The sequence below is a fragment of the Symphalangus syndactylus genome, chromosome 22 (assembly GCF_028878055.3).
Source record: "Symphalangus syndactylus isolate Jambi chromosome 22, NHGRI_mSymSyn1-v2.1_pri, whole genome shotgun sequence".
Taxonomy (NCBI): domain Eukaryota; kingdom Metazoa; phylum Chordata; class Mammalia; order Primates; family Hylobatidae; genus Symphalangus; species Symphalangus syndactylus.
In genome coordinates this window covers 31,196,513-31,221,650 of record NC_072444.2, presented here as the reverse complement: position 1 = coordinate 31,221,650, position 25,138 = coordinate 31,196,513, and positions in this window count along the sequence as shown.

Sequence of the window (25,138 nt, the reverse complement as noted above, 5' to 3'; positions counted from 1 at the left end):
CTCAGCGCATACCTGGGTCATTAGACAGATCCTGCCTCCCGCCTCTCCTGCCTCCCCTGCTGGCCTTGTTATGGGAGGAATTGCCTCTCCCAGAAAAAGGCATGTTAGAGTCTGAACCCCCCAGGACCTGTGAATGTGGCCTTATTTGGAGGCAGGGTCTTTACAGAGATAATGAAGCTAAATGAGCTCCCTAGGGTGGGCCCTAGTGCAAACGCTGATGTCCTCAACCAAAGGGGAACTTTGGCCACACGGAGAGGGAAGATGCATCTGCGAGCCAGGAAACACCTGAGGCTCCCAGAGGCTGACAGAGGGGTCTGGGCAGGTCCTCACAGCCTCAGAAGGAGCCACCAGAATTAACTTCTGTTTTTTAAGTCCCCGGTGTGTGGCAACTTGTGATGCCAGCCTCAGGAAGCTTGTGTAAACCCTTCCTCCACAAGGCAGCCAAGGTGATTTAAAAAAAACAAAAATCTGAGCACATCACAGCAGTGCTTAAACCCAGCTAGCCACTTCCAAATGGGCATAGACTTTGAAATGTTAGCATAGCTGGCAGGCAGGCTGGTCCCCACCTGGCTTCTTCCTCCCTCTAACTGCAGAGCAGTTCAGCACCCTGGGCTCCTCTCGATGCTGCACCCACCTCGAAGCTCCGCCACTCTCACACACGACCCAAGACACTCGTGTCTGTCTCCCTCCTCTCTCCCCCGCACAAGCACTCACGAAGCCATGCTGCCTCCCTGCCAATTTCTCCAGCTCCCTTGTAGGGTGTCGGTTTAAATAAGACCACTTATTCTAAGTGAAGTAACTTAGGAATGGAAAAACAAACATCGCATGCTCTCACTTGTAAGTGGGAGCTAAGCTATGAGGACACAAAGGCATAAGAATGATACAATAGACTTCAGGGACTTGGGATGGGAGAGGGGTGAGGGATAAAAAACAACATATTGGGTACAGTGTACACTGATCAGGTGATGTGTGCACCAAAATCTCAGAAATCACCACCACAGAACTTATCCATGTCACCAAACACCACGTGTTCCCAAAAACTGTCGAAATAAAAAATATATCTATAACACATCTCAGCAAACGGGGTGCGTCTCAGCACCCAGCTGAGAGTGGCTGGGACAGGAGACAATGGGGACAGCCCCTGCTTTTTCCCAGTGCCTCCCTCGTCTTCCTCCTGCTCGGAGTGACTCCTTCCTTCAGTCCGGGGTTGATCCAGTTCAACGCTGTTGATATTTGGGGCCAGATCAGCCTTTCTTATGGGGGGCTCCCCTGGGAATTTTAGGGTGCTTAGCAGCATCCTTGGCAGAGCCCCTCCCCAACCACAGTGATGACAACAAAGGTGACTCCAGGCATTGCCAAGCATCCCCTGGGGACAAAATTGCAAAACTGCCCTTGGCTGTGAGCTGCTGCTCTAGCGGTAAAGGCGTTGAAGGGGTGGACAGCGCCCGCCTCCCTCCCCACGGCATCTCCTCCACTTCAATCCCCACTGTATCTCCCACCCTCACTCCCCACTGTATCTCCCACCCTCACTCCCCACCGCATCTCCCCCTGTCACTCCCCACCGCATCTCCTCCACTTCAATCCCCACTGTATCTCCCACCCTCACTCCCCACTGCATCTCCCCCTGTCACTCCCCACCACATCTCCCCCCGTCACTCCCCACCACATCTCCAGCATCAGCGGACCCTGGCCCCTGAGCAGACTCATGTGATGGGCAGAAGGATGGATGGGTGAATAGGAGAACCCACAGACACATTTCAGTTGCCGGTGGCTCAGCTGCAGCCGGACCCTCGCTCTTGCCCCTGGTGTTGGAATAAGCCCTGCATGACTCCCAGCCAGGCTGGGGGCTGGGGGTGGAGATGCCCTCGTGAAACGCAGCCCCCATAGTGGCCGTCTCCCATCTCCTGTTCCCCTCCTTTGGCATATTTCAAATGCACCAGGGCTTTGTATAAACCTGTTATCCATCAAGGTGAAAGCCAGATAAATAAAAATGAACCGACAGAAGTGCGAATAGCATCAGATCCCTCCCGGGCAGAGAGATAATATGCTGACACTCGAATGGTTGTATTAACAATTTAATAGAGCCCGAGTGCCCAGGGCCAGGCAGGTCTCCCAGCAGCCGGCAGTCTAGCAGATGTCTGCTCCCACGCCGGGAGTGGGGGCCAGGCCCTGGACTCCCAGGTGTCCCTGAACGAGTCAGGGTGGAGGTCTGGAGGTCTGACCAAGCCTTGGTTTCCTCCAGTTCCCTGGGCAGAGTGAGCCTTGCAGTCATCGTAGCTTTGGGAGAGGAGCTGGGCACTGTGCCTGTTCCTGCAGTTCAGGGGTTCCCCCACCAAGAACAGTTGACATTGACTTTGACCAGGGGCACAGAGCCCAGGGCCCCTAAGGGCCAGACCACGCACAGTCACTTCCCCTCTTTAAGCCCCTGCCAGCACAGAACTTGGCATGCAGTTAGTGCTCAATAAACGTTAGTTCAATGGAGGCAACATGGGTGGAGAGGGGTGGGGGAGAGCTACTATGCCTGTGGCTGGAAAAAAGCAGTGGTGGCTGCAGGAGGAGGCTTAGAGCCTGAGAACCCAGCTGCCACTCCCTAGCAGCAGCCCCCTGGCCGGCCCTGTAATCTCACTGAGCCTCACTCCTGCAGAGGAGTTCACGGTGCTCCCTCGTGATGTCGACCTTGAAACCAGGTGAGAGAGCGGGTCTGGGAGCACCTTAGAAAATGAAACAGTTTGTGATTCAGCCTTGTTCCTGTGCGAGCTTGAGCTCCCAGATGGGTGATTGGCCATAAACTCAGCTTCAGCTTCTGAGGGGGTGGGGCTGAGCCACTGGCTGGCCCTGGCAGCATTTCCCAGGAGCTGAGAAAGCTCCCCTGCCTTACCTTGCATGGAGCTAGGCTGTCTTCTCTGTCCAGAGCACCTGCCTCCTGAGCATAAATGGGTTTTTGATGCATTGCTGTTTCATGTATCTTTCTCTTCTACAATGGGCTTTGAAGGGATCCATGATTACTTTTCTGTAAACATCCAGGACTGGGCCCAAGGCTTTCCAAAATATTTTCTAAAGTTATCAAAAAATGCACATACACACACGCACATACACACACACACTCATGCATATGCGCATGTACACACCCAGGGGCCTGGGATCATGTTAATAGATGCAGCTTTTCTGCTCTTCTGGGAAACACTTTAAGAAAAGTTGAAAGCCTCATATCTCAAAAATCAAATCAATGGGCACTTTTGAAAAACAGACACATACAGAAAAAAGGAAGAAAGGAAAAAAGGCTTCTTTCAGTTGCCTCACCCAGAGTTCGCCGCATTTCCACTCAACTTTCTCTATGTCAGAGCTGCTGCGCATTCTGCTGCCTTCGCCTGCTGGTTAGAAATCATAGTCTGTATTTTTACACTAAAGGAAGAAAGTCCTCATGTAATTTAGTGGTGGTTATTTGTCACCTCTTCCTGAAAACAAATGCCTGTGGCAGTGAAGGCCAGCAGATTTACCGGGAGGGAAAAGATCTATATTCCCTGGACCAAAGTGACGTTACCAGATTGGGTAATTGCTGCATAAGCAATCAATTACATGCTGATTAATTGTGCTTCTAGGGCTTTCTGGAGTATTTTTCATGGGGACAGTTGTGTACATGCTCACAGTGAACTGGAAAAGGCAAGGCCTGGCCTGGGGACCCACTCCAAACAGGAAGAAACAAAGACCATCAACAAGATTTCAGAACTTCCTGTTTCGCGAAGGCGTCCCTCAGCAAGGAGGGATTCCTGTGCACATGAGACACACACATATTCTCCACCTATAAAAATAGACTTGAAAATAACTTCCATGAGATACCACTATACACCTATTAGAACGGCTAAAATCTTAGAAGAATGCTGATAAGGACACAGGGCAACAGCAACCCTCCTTCATTGCTGGTGGGAATGCGGAATGGAACTGCCACTTTGGAGGGCAGCTTTGCAGTTTCTTACAAAGCTAAACATAGTCTTACCATACAAACCGCAACTGCACTCCTCTGCATTTACCCAAATGAGTTGAAAACTTATGTCCACACAGAAACCTGCACAGGAATATTCCCAGCAGCTTTATTCATAATTTCTGAAAACTAAAAGCAACCAAAATATCCTTCAAAAGGTAAATGAATAAGCAAACGGTGGCACATCCATCTAATGGAATACTATTCAATAATTTAAAAAGAAATGAGGCCGGTGTTGTGACTCACACCTGTAGTCCCAACAGTTTGGGAGGCCAAGGCAGACGAATTGCTTGAGCCCAGGAGTTTGAGACCAGCCTGGGCAACATGGCGAAACCCCTTCTCTACTAAAAACACAAAAATTAGCCAGATGTGATTGCATGTGCCTGTGCTCCCAGCTACTTGGGAGGCTGAGGCAGGAGGATCTCTTGAGACAGGGAGGTTGGGACTGAAGTGAGTTAAAATCACATCACTGCACTTCAGCCTGGGCAACAGAGCGAGACTCTGTCTCAATTTTTAAAAAAAGGAAAATGGGCCGGGCGCAATGGCTCATGCTTGTAATCCCAACACTTTGGGGGGCTGAGGCGAGCAGATCATTACGTCAGTAGTTCGAGACCAGCCTGGCCAACATAGTGATATTCCATCCCTACTAAAAATACAAAAATTAGCCAGGCATGGTGGCGCACGCCTGTAGTCCCAGCTATTTGGGAAGATAAGGCAGGAGAATCGCTTGAACCCAGGAGGCAGAGGTTGTGGTGAGCCGAGATCATGCCACTGCACTCTAGCCTGGGCAACAGAGTAAGATTCTGTCTTAAAAAAAAAAAAAAGAAAAAGAAAAAAGAAAAATGAAATGAGCTTTGAGCCCAGGAGTTCAAGACCACCCTGGGCAACATAATGACACCCCATGTCTACAAAAAAAAAATGTAAGAATTAGCCAGTTGTGGTGACACATGCCTGTGGTCTCAGCTACTTGGGAGGCTGAGGCAGAAGGATCACTTGAACCCAGGATGTTGAGGCTGTAGTGATCTATGTTCATACCACTGCACTCCAGCCTGGAAGACAGAGCAAGTCCCTGTCAAAAAAAACAGGAGCTATAGCTGGGTGCGGTGGCTCACACTTGTAATCCCAGCACTTTGGGAGGCCGAGGCGGGCGAATCACGAGGTCAGGAGATCGAGACCTCGGTGAAACCCCGTCTCTACTAAAAAATACAAAAAATTAGCCGGGCGCGGTGGCGGGCGCCTGTAGTCCCAGCTACTCGGAGAGGCTGAGGCAGGAGAATGGCGTGAACCCGGGAGGCGGAGCTTGCAGTGAGCCGAGATCGCGCCACTGCACTCTAGCCTGGGCGACAGAGCGAGACTCCGTCTCAAAAAAAAAAAAAAAAAAAAAAAAAAAATACAAAAAATTAGCCGGGCGTGGTGGCCGGCGCCTGTAGTCCCAGCTACTCAGAGAGGCTGAGGCAGGAGAATGGCGTGAACCCAGGAGGCGGAGCTTACAGTGAGCCGAGATTGCGCCACTGCACTCCAGCCTGGGCGACAGAGCAAGACTCCTCTCAAAAAAAAAAAAAAAAAAAAAAAAAAAGGAGCTATAGAGACATGGATGAAAAATGTCTTAAATGTGCATTGCTAAATGAAAGCAGTCAATCTTAAAAGGATACTTAGTGTATGATTCCAATGGAAATGGCAAAAGAATAGAGATGGTAAACAGATCAGTGGTTGCCAGGGATTTGAGGATAGGAGAGACTGAATTGGTGACACGCGAGATTTTTTAGGGCAGTGAACTAATTCTGCATGATACTGGTAGATATATGACATTATGCGTTTGTGAAAACCCATAGAATTCTGCAACACGAAGAGGGAACCTTATATGTGAAATTTTTTTAAAAAAATCAGTTAGGAGGTCAGGGGATCCCAGGATGGGATGGAGATGATGATAAAAGGATCTGTACTACAAATGCATGACATCGCCTTACTGAAGGAGGTAAGAGGTAGAGGTACTGACCTCAGTAACTGTGGAAGTGAGTAGAGACTGTTAGACTAGAAATGGATCTTCACATAGCACTGGGCTCTAGTTGGTAAAGTTGCTTCCTATGGGCATTCAGGTTAACAATTCTATACTTAAACACAGAGATCACATAAATAAGTAAATGGATGGAGAGTAGTGAGAAGCAGGTTACAGATAAGCAAAGGAGGAAGCTAGAGTGAACCTTGTGGAATAGGGTTTGAATTGGAGACATCGATATGAACTCATAGTTTGCTTAATTTAGATACAGATGGAAAGATAGATGATAGAGATAGATAGATAGATAGATAGATAGATAGATAGATAGATAGATAATGCATATACATGGGTCACTCTACATACATATACTTCCTAGCTCTACCCACTGAGAGAGCCCTGTAGCAATGAGCACACACAGCACCGGACCTTGGTTTCCAAATACCATTCTCCAATTAAAAAGGAACCAAGGCTCTATAGAGAAATTGCTGTTTCTAGTGTGGAGACATGACATGTATGAGATGAGCCCAGAGCATCCTGCAGTGGCAGAAAGTAAGGAAGTGCTCAAAAAAACAAAATAATGGGGGAAATCTCAAAATTGTTGGCCATGGGAGCTCTTCCAGTTGACTGCAAGGAACTGGAGAGCACCCTAGCTCCCATGGGCAAAGCTGGAACAATTTAAGCAAAACAGTAAGTATAACCCAAAGTCTTTTTTTAAATCCATGATTCTATACTGATATAAATCAATGAGGATTGAATAAATCAATGAATAAGTAAATAAATGCACTGCACTTCAGCCTGGGCAACAGAGTGAGACCCTGTCTCAATTTTTAAAAACAGAAAAGATATTTTATTATAGAAGCACAGGCAAACAAAGACAGTCCCCCAACATACCATAGACTAGTATATGAGAATAGACTAGTTTCCAACACAGAAGAATTCCAAATAATTTATGTAAATAACTACCCTCTCAAGGAGGTGAAGTACAACTCCCCACTCCTTCCACATGGACTATGCTCAGTGACTTCATTCCAAAGAGCACAGTGTGGAAAGAGGGGAAAAATAACTAACTTTCTCATAGAGAAATCTGACAGACTCAGCCAGTTGATCAAGGTCAACATCAACACTGGTAAGTCATGTGGATAGTATGTGCCCTTGAGCTGATGGGATCAAAATGGCACTTCGCCTCTGTGGTCTTCTTCCCAAGAACCCATACCCCAGTCTAACTATGAGAAAAACATCAAAGTTCCCACTGACAAACATTTTTAACTACCTGAGAAGTACCTCCCAAAACAAAGTCATCAAAAACAAAGTCTAAGAATCTTTCACAGCCAAAAAGATGCTAAGGAGAGATGACAAGTTAACATGATATGGTTTCCCTGGTGGGATCCTGGAAGGGAAAAAGACATTAGGAAAAAGCCAGTGAAATCTAAATAAAGTATAGAGTCTAGTCAATAATAATGCATCAATATTGGCTCATTAATTCTAACAAATGTACTATACTAATGTAAGTTGTTAAAATAGGGGAAACTGAGTGAGAGGCTGACGGGAACTCTGTACTATCATTGCAAATTTTCTGTAAATCTAAGATGATTCTGAAATAGTTTATTTAAATATGTGTGGTGTGTGTGTCTACACTTTCACAAACAAACCTGGGCACCAATACAAAGCCCTCTTCTGTCCCTGCTATGGTTTGAGTGTAAGTGCCCTTCCAAAATTCTTATGTTGGAACTTAGACTCCAATACGACAGTATTAAGAAGTGGAGCCTTTTCGAAGTGATTACGTTTTTTAGAATGGTTATTTAGAATGAGATGGGCAACCTTATGAAAGGGCTGGAGGGAACTCGCCAGGCCTCTCTGCCCTTCCACCTTCACTCTGTGAAGACACAGCATTAGTTCCCTCCAGAGGATGAGCAACAAAGTGCCACCTTGAAAGCAGGAATGGGACCCTCACCAGACACTCACCCTGATGCTTCCTTGATGTTGCACTTCCCAGCCTCCAGAACTGTGAGAAATAAATTTCTGTTGTTTATAGATTACCTAAGATAAACTATATATATATATATTTTTTTTTGTGACAGAGTTTCGCTGTTTTTGCCCAGGTTGGAGTGCAATGACATGATCTTGGCTCACCGCAACCTCCACCTCCCAGGTTCAACCGATTCTCCTGCCTCAGCCTCCCGAGTAGCTGAGATTACAGGTATGCGCCACCACACCCTGCCAATTCCATTCCATTTCTAAAGAGCAGCAGAGCACTTTAATCTCCCAGGCCTCTGGCTCAGCTCTTTCTGAGCGGAGAACTCCACACATCCTGAAGAAGGCCAAGTCTGGGGCAGGAAGGAAGATCAGTAGATGGGGGGAAGCCCTGCAGTCTCCTAGTAGAGACGGGGTTTCTCCATGTTGATCAGGCTGGTCTCGAACTCCCGACCTCAGGTGACCGCCTGCCTCGGCCTCCTAAAGTGCTGAGATCACAGGCGTGAGCCACCGCGCCTGGCCACCTAAGATATTTTATTACAGCAGCACAGGCAAACGAAGGCAGTCCCCCAACATACCACAGGGCAGAATTCTGACAACTTCCACCAAGCGGAACAGGCCAAGCCTGGAGGCTCAAAAGGAGCCCTCAAAAACCTGAGCAGTGAAGCACTTTAATCTCCCAGGCCTCTGGCTCAGCTGTTTCTGAGCAGAGAACTCCACACATCCTGAGGAAGGCCAAGTCTGGGGCAGGAAGGAACATCAGTAGATGGGAGGAAGCCCTGCAGACTCTGCCCTCACCACCACAGCCACCAAGCCCACTCTTGGGACATCTCCACCCACAGCACAGTGGGCTTTGAGGGTCGAGGCAGCAGACAAGGCCACTGTATTCATCACTCTTTGCTCCCTAAGGCTGGAGCCATCTGATGTATTTCAGAAATTTTCCATCAACAGCTAGAAATTTTCTTAATGCTTTGTTCTCAAAGAGATAAATTTTATTTTCTGAATGTTGTGATTATGTTAAAACAAAATTTACTTCTGCAAGAAAAGGAATTACCTTTGGTTATACCTACTGTGAGATACTTTGCATGTACTGTTTCAACTAACCCCATACCAAGGCCGTAAGTATTTTCATGGTTCCCATGCTGTAGGTGAAAAACCAGACTTGAATAGATTAGAGACATGCCCAGATTCCAGTGCTGATCAACAGAAAAACTCAGGAATCCGGTTCTTCTTCCACCCTTCGCTGTGCTGGCAATGGTGGATAAAGCAGGGTTTTCTTTCCTGTAGCCCTGGAACAGCCAGCTTGCCCTGCTGTGAGCCTTGCACAGCATGGTCCCTCTCCCTTCCATTCCTACACAAAGCACTGCAGGCTGCTCTCAGCAGAAGGGATCTGAGGCCCAGGAGCCTCCAGTCCGACTCTAAGTGACTGAGACCAAAGCTGCAGGTTCCCACCCCCTGCTCCAGACACCACACCTGGCACCCACAGCACACAGAAGGCTGTAGAGTCAGCTGATGCACCCCCCACACCACTACATAATAGAGGGGTGGCCACCCAGGCAGGCAGAGCTGCCTCCAGCCTGGCACCCCCACCAGGTACGGCACAGCAGATAGAAACACAACAATTAAAACTGAGAGGCCTTCCAAGGGGTAAGGAAATGAGAGTGAGTGGGAAGGAAAAATGGTAGAGATTCGGTTCCACCCATCAGGAGACAAGAACATGGTGCTCTTTGGAAACACAAGTGGTTTGCCTGATCTCACTTTGGGTTTTATTTTATTTCACTTTTTAATATGTGAAAAGTCCTAGAGGTCACCCACAGAGCTTGCCAGGCCAGTTCCTCCGTCTCCAAAACACATTCCACAGTGGCCTCTTGTTGCCATGGCAACTGCCTGGTCCAAGCCTCCTCTCCCTCTCTCTCTGGGAAAAGTAATCCACCATACTAACAGGCTAAAGGAAAAATATCACACAATCATATTCATCAAATCAGAAAAAGCACATCTCAAAATCTATACAGTCGTCCCTTGGTACACATGGGGTATTGGTTCCAAGACCTCCCACCCACCTGCATATACCCAAATCCACACATACTCAGGTCCTGTAGTGGGCTCCGTGGGACGTACACATTTAAAAAGTCAGACTGCTGTATACCTGGATTTCAAATCCCAGGAATCCTGGGTTTTCCATCAGCTTTGGCTGAAAAGAGCCATGTATACGTGCACACACACAGTTCAATCCTGTGTTCTTCAAGGGTCAACTATACTCATTCATGATAAAACTCTCAGAAAAATAACAATGGGGGAAGGATTCCCTCAATTTGATAAAGGGCATCTACAAAAAGCCCACATCCAACATTTAACTAAATGGTCTACGACCGAATGCTTTCCCAAGAGACTGGTAACAGGGCAAGAAAACCCACTCTCACCTCTTCTGCTCTGGTAGTGCTAGCAGCTCTAGCCAGTGCAATCAGGCAAGAAAAGTTTTTAAAAAGCATCCCGATCAAAAGGAACATAAGAACTCATCCTTATTTGCAAATGACATGATTGTCTATGTAGAAAATCACAAAGAGCCAACAAAAATGCTTGTAGAACTGATCAGTTCAGCAAGGTCAGAGGATACAAGATTCAAAAATCAATCTTACTTCTACATTCTAGTAATGACCAGGTAGATAATGAAATTAAAAACACAATCACTGGGCCAGGTGCAGTGGCTCACACCTGTAATCCCAGCAATTCAGGACCCTGAAGCAGGCGGATCACTTGAGGTCAGGAGTTTAAGACCAGCCTGTCCAACATAGCGAAGCCCCATCTCTACTAAAAATATACAAAATTACCCAGGCGTGGTGGTGGGCACCTATAATCCCAGCTACTCCGGAGGCTGAGGCAGGAGAATCGCTTGAACCCAGGAGGAGGAGGTTGCAGTGAGCCAAGATTGTGCCACTGCACTCCAGCCTGGGCGTCAGAGTGACAGCCTGTCTCAAAAAAAAAAAAAAAAAAAAATACAGTTGCCACAACCAAGCTAATTCACATATCCATCACTTCATAAAGTTACCTTTTTGGTGGTAAAAACACTTAAGATCTACTCTCTTAGCCAATTTGGAGTATACAATACATTGTTGCTAACTATAGTTACCACTTTACAATGTATATGTATATCAAATCATCAGGCTGTACACCTTAAATATACACAATTTTTACTTGTCAGTTATACCTCAGTAAGGCCGGTTTTTAAAAATACCATTTACAATCACTAAAACAAATTAAATCGTTATAAATCTAAAAAATGTATAGGGCTTGTATGCTAAACACTACGCCACACTGATGTAAGAAATCAACAAAGATCTAAATAAATATCATGCTCATGGATTGGAAGACTCAAAATTGTAAAGATGCCATTTCTCCCTAAGTGGATTTACAGACTTAACACAATTCCCATCAAAAGCCCAGTAAGACTTTTTATAGATATAGGTAAGATTATTCCAAATTTAGCCGGGCGTGGTGGTGTGTGCCTGTAATCCCAGCTACTCAGGAGGCTGAGGCAGGAGAATCACTTGAATCCGGGAGGCGGAAGTTGCAGTGAGCCGAGATCACGTCATTGCACTCCAGCCTGGGTGACAGAGTAAGACTCTGTCTCAAAAATAAATAAATAAAATAAAATTGATGTGAAAAGACAAAGGTACTACAGTAGCCAAAACAATTGTGAAAAAGGAAAATAAGGCCCAGTGTGGTGGCTCACACCTGTAATCCCAGCACTTTCAGAGGCCAAGGCGGGTGGATCACCTGAGGTCAGGAGTTCAAGACCAGCTTAGCCAATCTGGTGAAATCCTGTCTCTACTAAAAACACAAAAATTAGCCAGGCATGGCGGCTCATGCCTGTAATCTCAGCTACTCGGGAGGCTGAGGCAGAAGAATTGCTTGAACCCGGGAGGTCGAGGTTGCAGTGAGCCAAGATCGCACTATTCCAGCCTGGGCATCAAGCACAAAAGTCTGCCTCAAAAAAATAAAAAATAAAAGAAAGAGAGAGAGGGAAGGAAGGAAGGAAGGAAGGAAGGAAGGAAGGAAGGAAGGAAGGAAGGAAGGAAGGAAGGAAGGAGAGAAAAAGAGAAAGAACGAGAAAGAAAGAAAGAAAGAAAGAAAGAAAGAAAGAAAGAAAGAAAGAAAGACGGAAGAAAGAGAAAGAGAGAAAGAAAGAGAGGAAGAGAAAGAGAGAGGAAGGAAGGAAGGAAGGATGGAAGGAAGGAAGGAAAAAAGAGAAAAAGAAAAGAGAGAGCGAAAGAGAAAGAAAGAGAGAAAGAGGAAGGAAGGAGGGAAGGAAGGAAGGAAGGAAGGAAGGAAGGAAGGAAGGAAGGAAGGAAGGAGGAATTCATCTACCCAATTTCAAGACTTGTATAGTCACAGTTGCTAAGAGTGTGGGATTGAGGGGAGACAGACCTATAGGCCAATGGAACAGAATAGAGAACCCAGAAACAGACCCACACGAATAGGCCCATCTGGCTTTTGACAAGGGCATAAGAGTCATCACATGGAACAAGGAAAGCATTTTCAACAAATGCTCTAACAGAGCAATTGGATGTCCATAGGCTAAAAAAAAAAAAAAGAAGAAAAGAAAGAAACTTGTCTTTTAATTAAAACATCAACTCAAAATGGATCAAATACATAAAATAAAACATAGAACTCTAAAACTTTTAGAAACAATTGGAGAAAAACTTCAGCATCCACAGCTAGGCAAAGAGTTCTAACACTTGATACCAAAAGCACAATCTGTAAAAGTAAGAAATTAACTGGCCTTCCTCAAAATTTAATATGTGTGCTCTGCGAAAGATCCTTCAAGAGGATTAAAAGACAAGATACCAAGTGAGAGAAAATATTTACAAACCATATATCTGAGAATGAACTCTGAAAACTTAGTAAACAAGCAAACAATTTCTCAATCATGTTGTGTATTTTTGGGGCGGGCTACAGTTTTTACATCATGATTCTCTCCTTTCTCTCAGAAAACCCTCCTGTCAGCCTTGATTTGTATAATGTCCTTGCTTTCTGGATGAGGAAATGGAGTCTTCAAGACTTCCCTAAGCTTCCAGTTCCTAGGAGATAGACCTGGATTTTTTCTTTCTTTTTTAAATTCATTTGTTTAATTGTGTACAATATACCTAACATGCTTTTTTTTTTTTTTTTTTGAGATGGAGTTTTGCTCTTATTGCCCAGACTGGAGTGCAGTGGTGCGACCTCAGCTCACTGCAACCTCTGCCTCCTGGGTTCAAGCAATTCTCCTGCCTCAGCCTCCCGAGTAGCTGGGATTACAGGCATGCGCCACCACACCTGGTTAATTTTGTATTTTTAGTAGAGACAGCGTTTCTCCATGTTGGTCAGGCTGGTCTCAAACTCTCTACCAGAGGTGATCCACCCGTCTTGGCCTCCCAAAATGCTGGGATTACAGGCATGAGCCACCACACCCAGCCCATTTTAACCATTTTTAAATGCACAGTTCAATGGCATTAAATACATTCACATTTTATGTCACTGTCATCACCATCATCCATCTTCAGAGCTCTTTTCATCTTGCAAAACAGCAACTGCACTTATAAAAAATAATTCCCATTCCTCCCTCTCCCCAGCCCCTGGCAACCACCATCCTACTTTCTGTCTCTATGAATTTGACAACCCCCGGGACCTCCTACAAATGGAATTATCCAGTATTAGTCTTTTTGTGACTGGCTTATTTCACTTAGCACAGCATCCTCAAGGTTCAGCCACGCAGGTGTGTGAGTTTCCTTCCTGTTTAAGGCTGAGTCATATTCCAGTGGTGGACCTGGATTTGAACTGTCACCCCAAAAGGCAGTCTGGGCTGGGCAATGGCACTCACCTCTAAGAAGCTGGCCTGTCCCTGGGCACTCCCCTGCATCCTTTGTCCTAAGCCTTCAGGCACCCATCAGTCCTGCCTCCCTCCAGGGGCATGAAGGGGCACAAACTTTGTTCCAAAGCTGTACATGTGGGGCCCGGAGGAGGTACCCAACATTGATAAGGAGGATAAAATTGAAGTCAGTTGGCCAAGAGTGGTGGCTCACGCCTGTAACTCCAGCACTTTGGGAGGCCAAGGCAGGTAGATCACCTGAGGTCAGGAGTTCGAGACCAGCCTGGCCAACATAGTGAAACCCCGTCTCTACTAAAAATACAAAGTTAGCCGGGCATGGTGGCGGTTGCCTGTAATCCCAGCTACTAGGGAGGCTGAGGCGGGAGAATCGCTTGAACGCAGGAGATAGAGGTTGCCGTGAGCCGAGATCATGCCATCACACTCCAGCCTGGGCGACAAAGGCAAGGCTTCATTCTCAAAAAAAAATAAAAAATAAAAATAAAATAAACTGAAGTCAGTTTTAGAAAATGCACATGGAGGCTGGTTGCAGTGGCTCACACCTGTAATCCCAACACTCTGGGAGGCTGAGGTGGGCAGATCACGAGGTCAGGAGATCGAGCCCATCCTGGCTAATACGATGAAACCCCATCTCTGCTAAAAATACAAAAAATTAGCCGGGTGTGGTGGCAGGCACCTGTAGTCCCAGCTACTCAGGAGGCTGAGGCAAAAGAATGGTGTGAACCCAGGAGGCAGAGCTTGCAGTGAGCTGAGATCGCGCCGCTGCACTCCAGCCTAGGCGACAGAGCAAGACTCTGTCTCAAAAAAAAAAAAAAAGGAAAAAAGAAAATGCACACGGTTATGGGATGCCATGTGCAGGCCAGGCAGAGCTAGGTCTAAGGCCCTCCAGGGACCTGCTGGAGCACAGGTGGCTGGATCCAGAGGGCGGAAAGGAGGCTGCAGAGGGAGGTGGGTGGGGAAGAGAGGACCGGACACCCAGGCTTGCGTTCCTCTCACCGCCAGGTTTAAGGCGGTACAGCCATGCAAACACCGCTGGGATTGTCAAAGAACTAAGGAGGGGTTAAATATTTTTTACAAAAACTCTTTTCGTCTAATTTATGTTGTGCCTTTGACGATGAAGAGGCGGCGGGCTTCGGTTATCAGCAAGAAGAAGGGAGAGAGGGATTACAAACATCTTAGAACAGTGGAAGACAGAAGAAGGCTCTTGCCGTCCTTGAGAATATCAATTCCAAAACGATTCTATTCCACCACATAAAGGAGCCAGGCCTTTCAAAGAAAATCAGCCTTTCATAAAATTTCTTGGAAATCTAGTCAAGAAAGTGTGCGTGTCTCTCTCAGATAACACTGCTATATTATAGGCATTTAAATAGATCAGTGGGCTTTGAAAAAATAAAACAGCCATTTAAGCGGAGTGTCTGGAAAGGCAGCCGAGACGGGCCAAGAAAGGTCTTGGGCCTGTGGGCTCCAAGAAAAACGAGATGGGGGTTGCCATGGTGACTGTGTATTGCATTCCACCCTTAAGGACAACCAAAAGTCCCTGCAGGACCCCCAGCATCCGCATCACCTGGGGTATGGGGTCAATGCAAGTCCCCTGGCCCCATAACAAACCAGCTGAACCCAGTCTCTGGAGGTTGTCCCCAGGAATCTGCATTTTAACAAATTTCTCAGGTGATTCTCAGAACATCACAATGGGACTTCTGACTCAGTCTCTGCTGGAGGCCAAAGCCAAATGATGCCAGCAGCGACTCTACAGTCTGCAGCAGGTGCACCTGCACGTGCATGGCCCCCGTGTGCCAGCCCTCAGCCTCACTCACCTCGAGGGCTGAAGAAGCCAAGAGGGCAGCTGGAGATTGTCAAGTTGGTTTCTTCTTTAGAAAGAGGCCGTGAGGCCCCTGTATTCCTCCCCTCTAGGGAATGGGTGGAGGCCCTTACTCTCACCTCATGGAAGGGAGAGGAGCTTGAAGGAGCTCCCTGCACAGGTGGGCAGAGGGACTGTTGTCTGTCCCCAGGAGTGCACAGGACACAGCCTGCAGGGACTCGCTCCCAAAGGCCAGGCTGCACCCAGGCTGTGGCTAGCTCTGGCTCCCAGTGGAAGAAGGAGGAGAGGGCTGAAGGGAGTTGGCCTCCCCACCAACCACAGGGGCCAATCTGTGGGTCTCCTGGTAAGGATAATGGCCTGGGGTCCCTTTAAAGAGGGTCCTCCTGGGAGGAGTAGATGGATCAGAGCCCTCAGCGTCTGTGGGAAGTGCATGGCCTGGTGCCCTGGGGCCGGCCAGGAAGCCCCAGCAGTGCAAGGAGAGGGCTGGCCTCTGTTGAGACAGCAGCATTCCAGGGACTGGAGAGGAGACTTTCTCCAAGAAGCCCCCCAAATTCTTGGAGCCAAATTCCCCTCTCTGTCCCCTTCCTCATTCCCTCCCCCTCCAACCTGGAAAGGACCATGTGCCTTGGGACCCAGCAGGAAGTAGAGGTCCAGACCTGTGGGAATAAAGACAGCAGAAGGCCCTCACCCCACTCCCCACTGCAGGCTGCCAGCCTTGACCGGGCCGGGCTGGAGGGCCAGAGACACAGGCATTGAACAAAGATCTGGGTTTTGATGATTTTGCTCAACCAGACACGTTGAAGAAAAGGAAGACGGCTGTGTAACTAAAAACAATAATAGGACTTTTCCTTTCCTAAGAAGGACCAGAGCTATGACAGGGCCTGGGGGAGACTTTATCCCAGGGTGATCCAGTGACCCCACAGAAGACATGATTGTCCCGTGCGCCCTCTTCATTCACCCTAAGTGCTAAGCAGCCTTGAGGTGAAGAACCATGGACTGTTGGAGTGCGGGGGTCAGAAACCGCTCTCCTGACCCCTGGAAACCTCTTGAAAGCTGAGTTGAGCACTTGGGGAACTCAAGTCCCTCATATGACTAGAATAAATCCTTTAAGACAGCCCACTCCACTCCAAGAACAGCGATGCGGGGCACGGTGCTGTGGTTCTGTGCCTTTTCCTGCCTATCCCCAACACTGTGCTCCCTGAATCCACTCGGCCTCCCACCCGGAGGAGTGGTCAGACAAGACTGTTGGCAAATGTGGAGACTCCCAGTTGCCTGACCAACATCCATTCTTGCTATCCGCCTTCGAACCCAATTTCTAGCTGGACAACAATGTGCTCAATTATTATCACAATTACTTTTGCACCAACCTAATACAAAACTATGTATCCCAGCCTCCTTCACACTGGATGTGATCATGTGATTCCATTCTAACCAATGAGATATCAGCAAAGTGTTGGATGGTACTTCCAGGAAGTCTCCCTAAGAGGGGACACCTGCTTGGGACATGGATGAGATGGCTGGAGTTCCAGCACCCATCTTGGACCATGCAGATGAGGACAGACTGGAGTATTGACCCCTAACAGCTTCCTATAGTCACCCACCTCCAAATTATTGTTACACAAAAAGAGACATGAAGGACCCATCCTGTTTTGACACTGGCACTGGGAAGAGTTCTGTTAAATGCTGCTGAACCTACACTTGGCTGGTGGATATATGCAATGATCCTCTCACACTCTTCATCCCACTAAATGTGCTGCCCGCTCAGGGTATGGTGTGCACCACAGCAAAGGTTAGCATTCCTTGCTGTATGCTTCAGGTGGGAAAAGCATGCTTGGTAGTTTTAACCTTGACTGTCTATACCAAGGCAAGGCGATCCACTGGGTTGATTGGAACCTCCTCCTAATGGGTCTTGGAGGCAGGTGACAGCTGGCATTTGCTGACTGAAGTGATCAGGTTCCAGGCAAGGCATGAAGCTGGAGCTGTGACTGGACCTGACTCTCCTGGTTGCAAGTTGCACTTCAGCACAGGCCTGGGATGGTCCAATGTGCTCTCTGGGGGAGATGAAACACAGCTGGTATTACAGGTCCAAACATATCCCCCGAACTCCACATGCTGCAGTCTAACCCCAGGACCTCAGAATGTGATCTTACGTGGAAATGGTGGCATTGTAGATGTAATTAGTTAAGAAGAATGAGCCCCTAATCCAAAATGACTAGCATCCTTATCAAAAGGGGAAATGTGAATCAGAGACACACACACAGAGGGGACACTGTGGCCATGTAATGACTGGAGTGATGCTGCCACAAACCAAGAACTACCAGCAGCAGGAAAGGGGCCTGGCACAGATGCTTCTCTAGCACCTTTGGAGGGAGCACGGCCCTGCCCGCACCTCGATCTCAGACTCCTGGCCTCCAGAACTGTGAGGGGATCAATTTTGGTTGTGTGACCCACTCAGTTTGCAGTCCTTTGTCACGGCAGCCCAAGCAGACTAATACAGGCTCCACCCACACCACCCCACCCTCCAGGAGCGTACATTCTAAGCACCACAGAGAACCAGCTGCCTGGTACTCAGCAAATGGTTCTGAAGAAGAAGGACAGGTGGGTGGGTGGATGATGGATCAATCTTAATATGAGTGCCTAGACAGGTGTGTGGGTAGGCAGATGAATGCAGGAATGAATGAATCTGGTGACACACAAAGGAACCACCAGATGCCAGAAGGGTTCTGCAAAATGCATCACTCTCCACAAGGACACACATCAATCCAGCGTCTGCAACCAGAAGAATGAATGTGTCACGCCCCACGGAGTCCACAGAGATCAATGCAATCTCGATACCAGGAAAAAAAACAGGTTATAATTTTCTATAAAACTGGCACACACTGCGCCAATCGATGGATACAGTCATCCGTTTTACTTTTCACACTGTCTATTTTTAATCCTCATGAATAACAAAGGGGTTCCCAAGGAGGAGCCAGAGGCAGGGGTTTGCCGCAGTGGGCAGGGGTGCCTATCTCCCAGGGAGATGACGGATGGGCACTTCCATCAGGGATGACCTCCCACAGAATCTCTTTGCCAGCTGGGCCAGATGAGCAAGGAGGTGGCAGTAACAAGAGAGGCCTGCACTTAGGTATCGGCCGCCTCCAGAGGTTCAATACAGATCTCCGAAGGAGGCGCCTCTACCTCCACACCAGTGCTGCTCTCCCGATAAGAGAGGGCTCGCCTACTATCTGGCATTAGGTGGAACTGTAGCACAGAGGATATGGCCATCTGACAAGGTTCAAAGCTGGACATGAGAGAGAGAGTGGCAGATACACCCTCGCTGTCGTGAGCCCCTGGCAGGCAAACGTTCTCCAAAGGCTCGGCTTGGGGAAGCTCCCTTCCTGTTGGCCTTGGCCCTGAGTCTGAGAGAATGGATGCCCAGTGGCTCAAGAAGCGGCATGCAGAGGCAAGGCCTAGCAGGTGAGCAGCCTGCCCTCCCATTTCAGAGCGAGGCCCCTGCATTTCGCCAGCCCTCCTGAGCCCTGGGTGTGGCGGGATTGAGTGCGAGAGCTGCCAGATGAAACACATCAGCCCGGCCAGTGTCAGGTGCCTCCGAGGCACCAAAAACTTAACTGTACCCATTGCTAGTGCAGAGACCACTGGGTTTCTCCCCTCCAAAAATAAGAACTACTGGAGAGAATCCTATGGGTGATGAGAAATCTCTGGAAGCAGCTGCCGGAAGAAGCCGTCAGTTAATCTTCTCTCCGAAGCTCCGGACTCATCTGGCTGTGCTTCTGGGGCGCTGGTTGCCAGCGCAGCCTTGACTAATAAGTAATTAGAAGATAATTAACATTTGTAACGTACATTGGGAAACATCTGGACCTACTGACTTATTAAAACCTAAAACCTCATTCATCAATTGTGTAGTGAAATAGAGAACAGGCTCAGGTTGGGGCAGGTGGGCTTGGTTCAAAGTCAGCCCCCACCCAAATGTGGATTCCGTCCGCCCTGGACAGCTGCCCCACCCCACCTCTCCATGCTTCCTGCCTGCCGCACCATCTCCAAGGACGAGAGAAAAGCAAAGGGCCCAGCCCTCTCGCACTGGCCAAGTTCTCCTGGAAGAAATAGAGCAGCCAAGGATATGGATGTGGTGGCAGCTGGGTCCTCACCCCTACCCCTTCTCTTCCTGCTGCTTGCCCTTCCCAGGTGAGAAACCTGGAGCTCGGAGAGGGAAGGGGCACTGGATATGTCCCCCAGCTGAGATTCATTGCAGCTCAACCTGGAAGGGCCCGTGACTCCCAGCACCTCACCCACCCCATGTTCACAGAGAGGGAAGGACCAAAAACAAGAGCAAGATCCCTGCAGCCGCTGTCAGCTCCAGAGCTGAAGTTGTGTCTGATGTAGCAGTGCCCAGGCTGTGTGGTCAGCCTTGGGCTTCTGTCCCTCTGTTGCTTCCCGTCCCACCTCCCATCTTCCCTGTCATCAGTGGGCACGGGATGGGTGGGAGCATGTGTTCTGCAGGAGCCAGATGTGCTCCCCAAGTGCCTTGGTTTCCAGCCAAAACATTAGGATGTTGCTCTATGAACTAATCATCTTCCCTCAGACAGGAGGGAGCTGAAATAGAAAACCCAGTGCTCCTGGGAGTGTGGGAAAGCCAGTTAAGGCTGCAGCCATTCTCTCCAGGGAAGCTGGGAAGAGTGAAAATCCTGAGGTGGCCTCTTGTGCAGCCATTTCCTGGGGGATGCTTTTGGAGAAATCTAGGGCCAAGCCCCACTCTGTGCCCCTTTTTCAGCCAGAAGGAGAAATACTTCAGAAGATGCAAATAGAGAAGTTCCTGGCCTCTCTGGGTTCCCCCCACTCCTCACTTCCTTCCTCTTTCCTTTGGGGCACCTGCTCTGCACAGGGTCCAATTATACAATGCAGTGGTGCTGTCAGTCATGGCATCTGAACCCTCGGGCCACAATGATTGGTTCTAAGGGTGGGAAAATGATGTGAGCAGAGCCAATGAGAGGCCTGCCCTGGGATTTTTCTTCCTCAAGCCAAGGGAGGAGGCCTTTCTTGTCTCTGGCTGAGAGACTGGAAAGAAGGAGCCCAGTGTCCATTTGCAGGCCTGGAAAGGCAGCCTGCATAAAGGACAAAGCCAATGGGCAGGGGGGTGGGACTGGGAGTGGCGGGCGGGGCTGCAGGAGCTGGCAGACAGCACTCAGGCCCCTGTTCCCTGGGCCAAGCTCCACATGGATCCTTCTCCAGGTTCAATTTAGGAAGCCAATGGATTTTTTTGTTTTTATGTAAGGCATTTTGAGCTGTGTTCCTACTATTTTGAACCACAGTATTGACTAATGCAAATATACTTGGTTGTTTCTGGGGAAGGGCAGTCACCCAGCTGGAGAGATGGAAAGAAAAGAAAAGAAAAAAGAAAAGAAGAAGGCAGGCAGGCAGGCAGGCAGGAAGGAAGGAAGGAAGGAGAAGGAAGGGGAAGGTTGGAAGGAAAGGAAGGGAAGAGAAGGGAAGGAAGGGAAGGAAGGGAATGAAGGAAGGGGGAAGGAAGGAAGGAAGGAGAAGGAAGTGGAAGGGAGGAAGGAGGGAGGGAGGGAGGGAGGGAAAATGAAAGAAAGAGAAAGGAAAGAAAGAAAAGGAAGCAGACCTGAAAAAGCCTGAAAGTTCATATGACCAACAAATTAGTAGGGAAACTTTAGTCTATTTCTCAAAACAAGCCATTATAAGTACTTTTTAAATGCCTATGGCTGCCCTCCTTAGCATAGAGCCCATGAGTATTTTAAGCAGAAATCCTCTGGCTTGGTTGGGGTGTATAAAGCAGAGGAAATAGGCACGTCTCCAGAAGAGATGGAGACTTCAGTGGAGGAGAGAGAAGGTGCTCAGTGCAGAACCTCCAATAACACAAATGTCGGCCCCAGGACTTAGGGAGAAGGGAGAGCTCCTCCACTTTGAGGGCTAACACTGCCTCCATCCCAGGCCTAGAGTCCAGAGACCCTGAGCACGATGAGTCATCAGACAAGGGACCCACGGTGTCCAAGCCCTGTGGCCCGCCCTTCCCCTTGTAGTTTCCACAACTGCCTGTAAGCGTGGGAATCACCAACCCTATCACAGATGGAGTCTGAAACTCACTGCTGGGGAGTGGTGGACCTGGATTCGAACCTAAGCCCACCTGGCTCTCAAACCTGTGATCTTTCTGTGACCTGCTCTGGGTCACAACCCCCAGCCCTGACCTCCCTCATCAAAGTCCCATCCCCTTATTTTCAATCAAAACAGGGTAGACTGTAGGTCCCTCTCCCAGAGCCCTCAGGCCATGGCAGTTCATTCAGACTGACAAGAACAATCTTGGAGGGTCTCAGCCAGCCCTTTGAGGGAAACTGGCCAGGAGAGAAAATTCAGTCACTTAGGGCCACGAAACTACTAGGCAACCAATTTGCAGAGAACTTGTCCTTAACTTGTGCCACTGGCAAGGTCTGCGCTGGCAATTTTGGTCTATCAGCCTTTAAATTATAGATGGCCGCATCACTCGTCAGGCCTGCCGCAGAGCCGAGATGGAGAAGCCCGGGGTGACTGACAGCTTCAATAAATGCATTCCTGCCAGGAAAATAGCATTACCACACGGAGGTGCTTTGGAAAGTATTGAACTTCAGGAAGAAATAAAATAAAAGTAAAATGGCTCCAGCACTCCTGGGCGCTCCATCATTATTGCCGGACACAGTGGGGAGAAAAAGAACCCATCATCAGATAAATACCGCACCGTCCCCCGCCGGGGAAGGCACCGTGTCACAGCTCCCGCACAGCCGGTCACCGCACCGTCCCCCGCCGGGGAAGGCACCGTCACAGCTCCCGCACGGCCGGTCACCGCACCGTCCCCCGCCGGGGAAGACACCATCACAGCTCCCACACAGCCGGTCACCGCACCGTCCCCCGCCTGGGAAGGCACTGTCACACTCCCGCACGGCCGATCACCGCACCGTGCCCGCCGGGGAAGGCACTGTCACAGCTCCCGCACAGCCAGTCACCGCACCATCCCCCACCAGGGAAGGCACTGTGTCACAGCTCCCGCACAGCGGGTCGTAAAGCGGGTGTCTGGCATGAGTGGGGAATCATTGTCCAGCACGGAGAGCCCTCGGGGGGCATGTAGGGCAGCCTTCTCCTTCACAGATGGGGAAACCAAGGCCAAGGTCATGCCGTAGATCAAGGTGATGGACCAGAAGGTGTTCAAATGGGCAAGCAGGCAGCAGCATCCCACGCAAGTCAGGCACAAGGCAGGCCCCTAGGTTCACTCTGAGTGGAGGCACTCAGGGGTGAGAATCCTCCAAGCTGCCAGACGGCCTGTGTAGGACACTGTCTATGCCCTCAAGGAGTCATAAAGGGCAGATGAAAACCAGAGCAATCCCTCGTATCCCCAGCCTGCTTCTTACTTCCTGCTGTGGCTGATGTCCGGAAACCTCCAGTGAGGGGCTGAATTTGACTCTGAAGGCAGTGGTCTGTCCTTCTGGTCTACCTGCTGTCCTCCCCACAGTGTGCTCTTGCCCTTCCTGGCAACTGAGAACAGTCCAGGCCCTCACCCTGCTCTTTGTCTCTGAACCAGGCTGCTGGGAAGACCACAGGGTGAGCTCAGCAAGGGCAGGACATGGTCTCACCCACAGCTCCTTCCCCAGCCCCTACAACAGCACCTGTGATGTAGCAGGTGCAGACTGGGCCAGGGATCCAAGAATAGACCAGACTCAGACACGAATAAAGGCTGCTTCCCAAATCCTTATCTTTGTGCTGGCTGTACCTTCCCCAGGGACATCCTTGTTGCCCTCCACAAGGAAGACCTAAGATCAGGCAACCGGCCTTCCATGTGATCACCAGGCCAGCACCTGGGGGCCTGGTTCTGTCCCAGACACTGCCATCCTTCACACTCTTGTCCTACCGCACTCCCAGAGGACATGGGCCGCCTGGGAACCCCTCCTATTTGTGTATTTCACTCTTTGAAAATCAGAATGGAACCAGAGAAGGGCTAAGGCTCAGGAAGGCTGGGGTGACTCCATGCATGTCCCCAGAGTCGCATGGGGTGTGATTGGGCAAGTCGCTTTTCTCCTTGAGTCCTGGCTGCAGCTGCACAGTGGAGGTAACAGCCCAACCTTGAAGGAGTCAAGTGTGGGAGGAGGAAGGAAATGTGCTTCTGCGGGGACCCGGAAATCGCCCGCGGGCTTAGAGCTCCGTTATCGATAAGGGCTAGAGTTCCTCCCGGATGTTCTGACACCCCATCCAGACTCCCGGGGATGCCAATCCGAAGCTGCGAGCATCCGTCTGGTTTAGATTTCTGAAAATGTGCTTTTTGCACTTGGCCTTTCATGACGCTCCTTCCCTTGATTTATCTCCCCACTTTTAACACGCAAGACTCCTCTCCGGCGATGTTTTACAGCTCCCTTTTAGAGTTAAACAACTGAAAGTGATACTCGAGGCCTCAAGAGTGTGGGCCCAGATCAATGCAACCAAGAATTTCTAAGCTGAACTGTAGACTTCTTGGGTAGGGAATGTTTCTGAAAAAGCGTTTTTAACTCATTTCCCTGACTCTGGGTAGGCCACGGTTCACACTAATCCAAACATGGTAGCAAAATCATGGCTCAATGTCATGGGAAAGCCATGTTAATTTGAGGAACAGACTTGCTCATCTGTGTCAGGTGGGAGGGTGCTGGCCAGCCAAGGGCGGGAGGTGACACAGCGGAGGTGAGAAGTAGGAGCTGGGCTCTAACAGGCAAGCATCTCAGGCCTCTGAGAGCCATGTCACTAACCCCACAGCTGCCTGAAAATGGCTGTCCCCCTTCAGTCACATGCACAGTAGCATCTAGAGGTAGCCTAGTGTGTCCAGACACCACCACCCTGGGACTTGGCAGTGGAGCTGACTGACTTTAACCTGCTGGGCTATCCTGGAATCTCCAGCTCTGGCCTTGGTTCCCCATCTGTCACCTGAGGACTATGGACTAGATCTGCCACCTCCCTCCATCCTCCAATAAGAATTTATCCACAACATCTTCATGGAGACCCTGTGTCCTGAGCAGGGAAAAGACCAGGCCTTTGGTTCTAGGTCTCTATCTGAATGTAGATAATAGTAATATCTACATACAGACACATTTCCAAAGAAGACACACATGCAGCCAATAATTATATGGGGAAAAAAAAGCTCAGCATCACTAATCATTAGAGAAATGCACATCAAAACACAATGAGATACCATCTCACTCAGTGAGATACCAAACAGAATGGCCATTATTAATAAGTTAGAAAGCAACAGATGCTGGCAAGGTTGTGGAAAAAAAAGGAACACTCTTACACTGTTAGTGGGAGTGTAAATTAGTTCAACAATTCTGAACGACAGTGTGGCGATTCCTCAAAGATCTAGAACCAGAAATATCATTTGACACAGCAATCCCATAATTGGATATATACCCATAGGAATGTAAATCATTCTATTATAAAGATACATGCACACATATGTTCACTGCAGCACTATTGACAATAGCAAAGTCATGGAATCAACCTAAA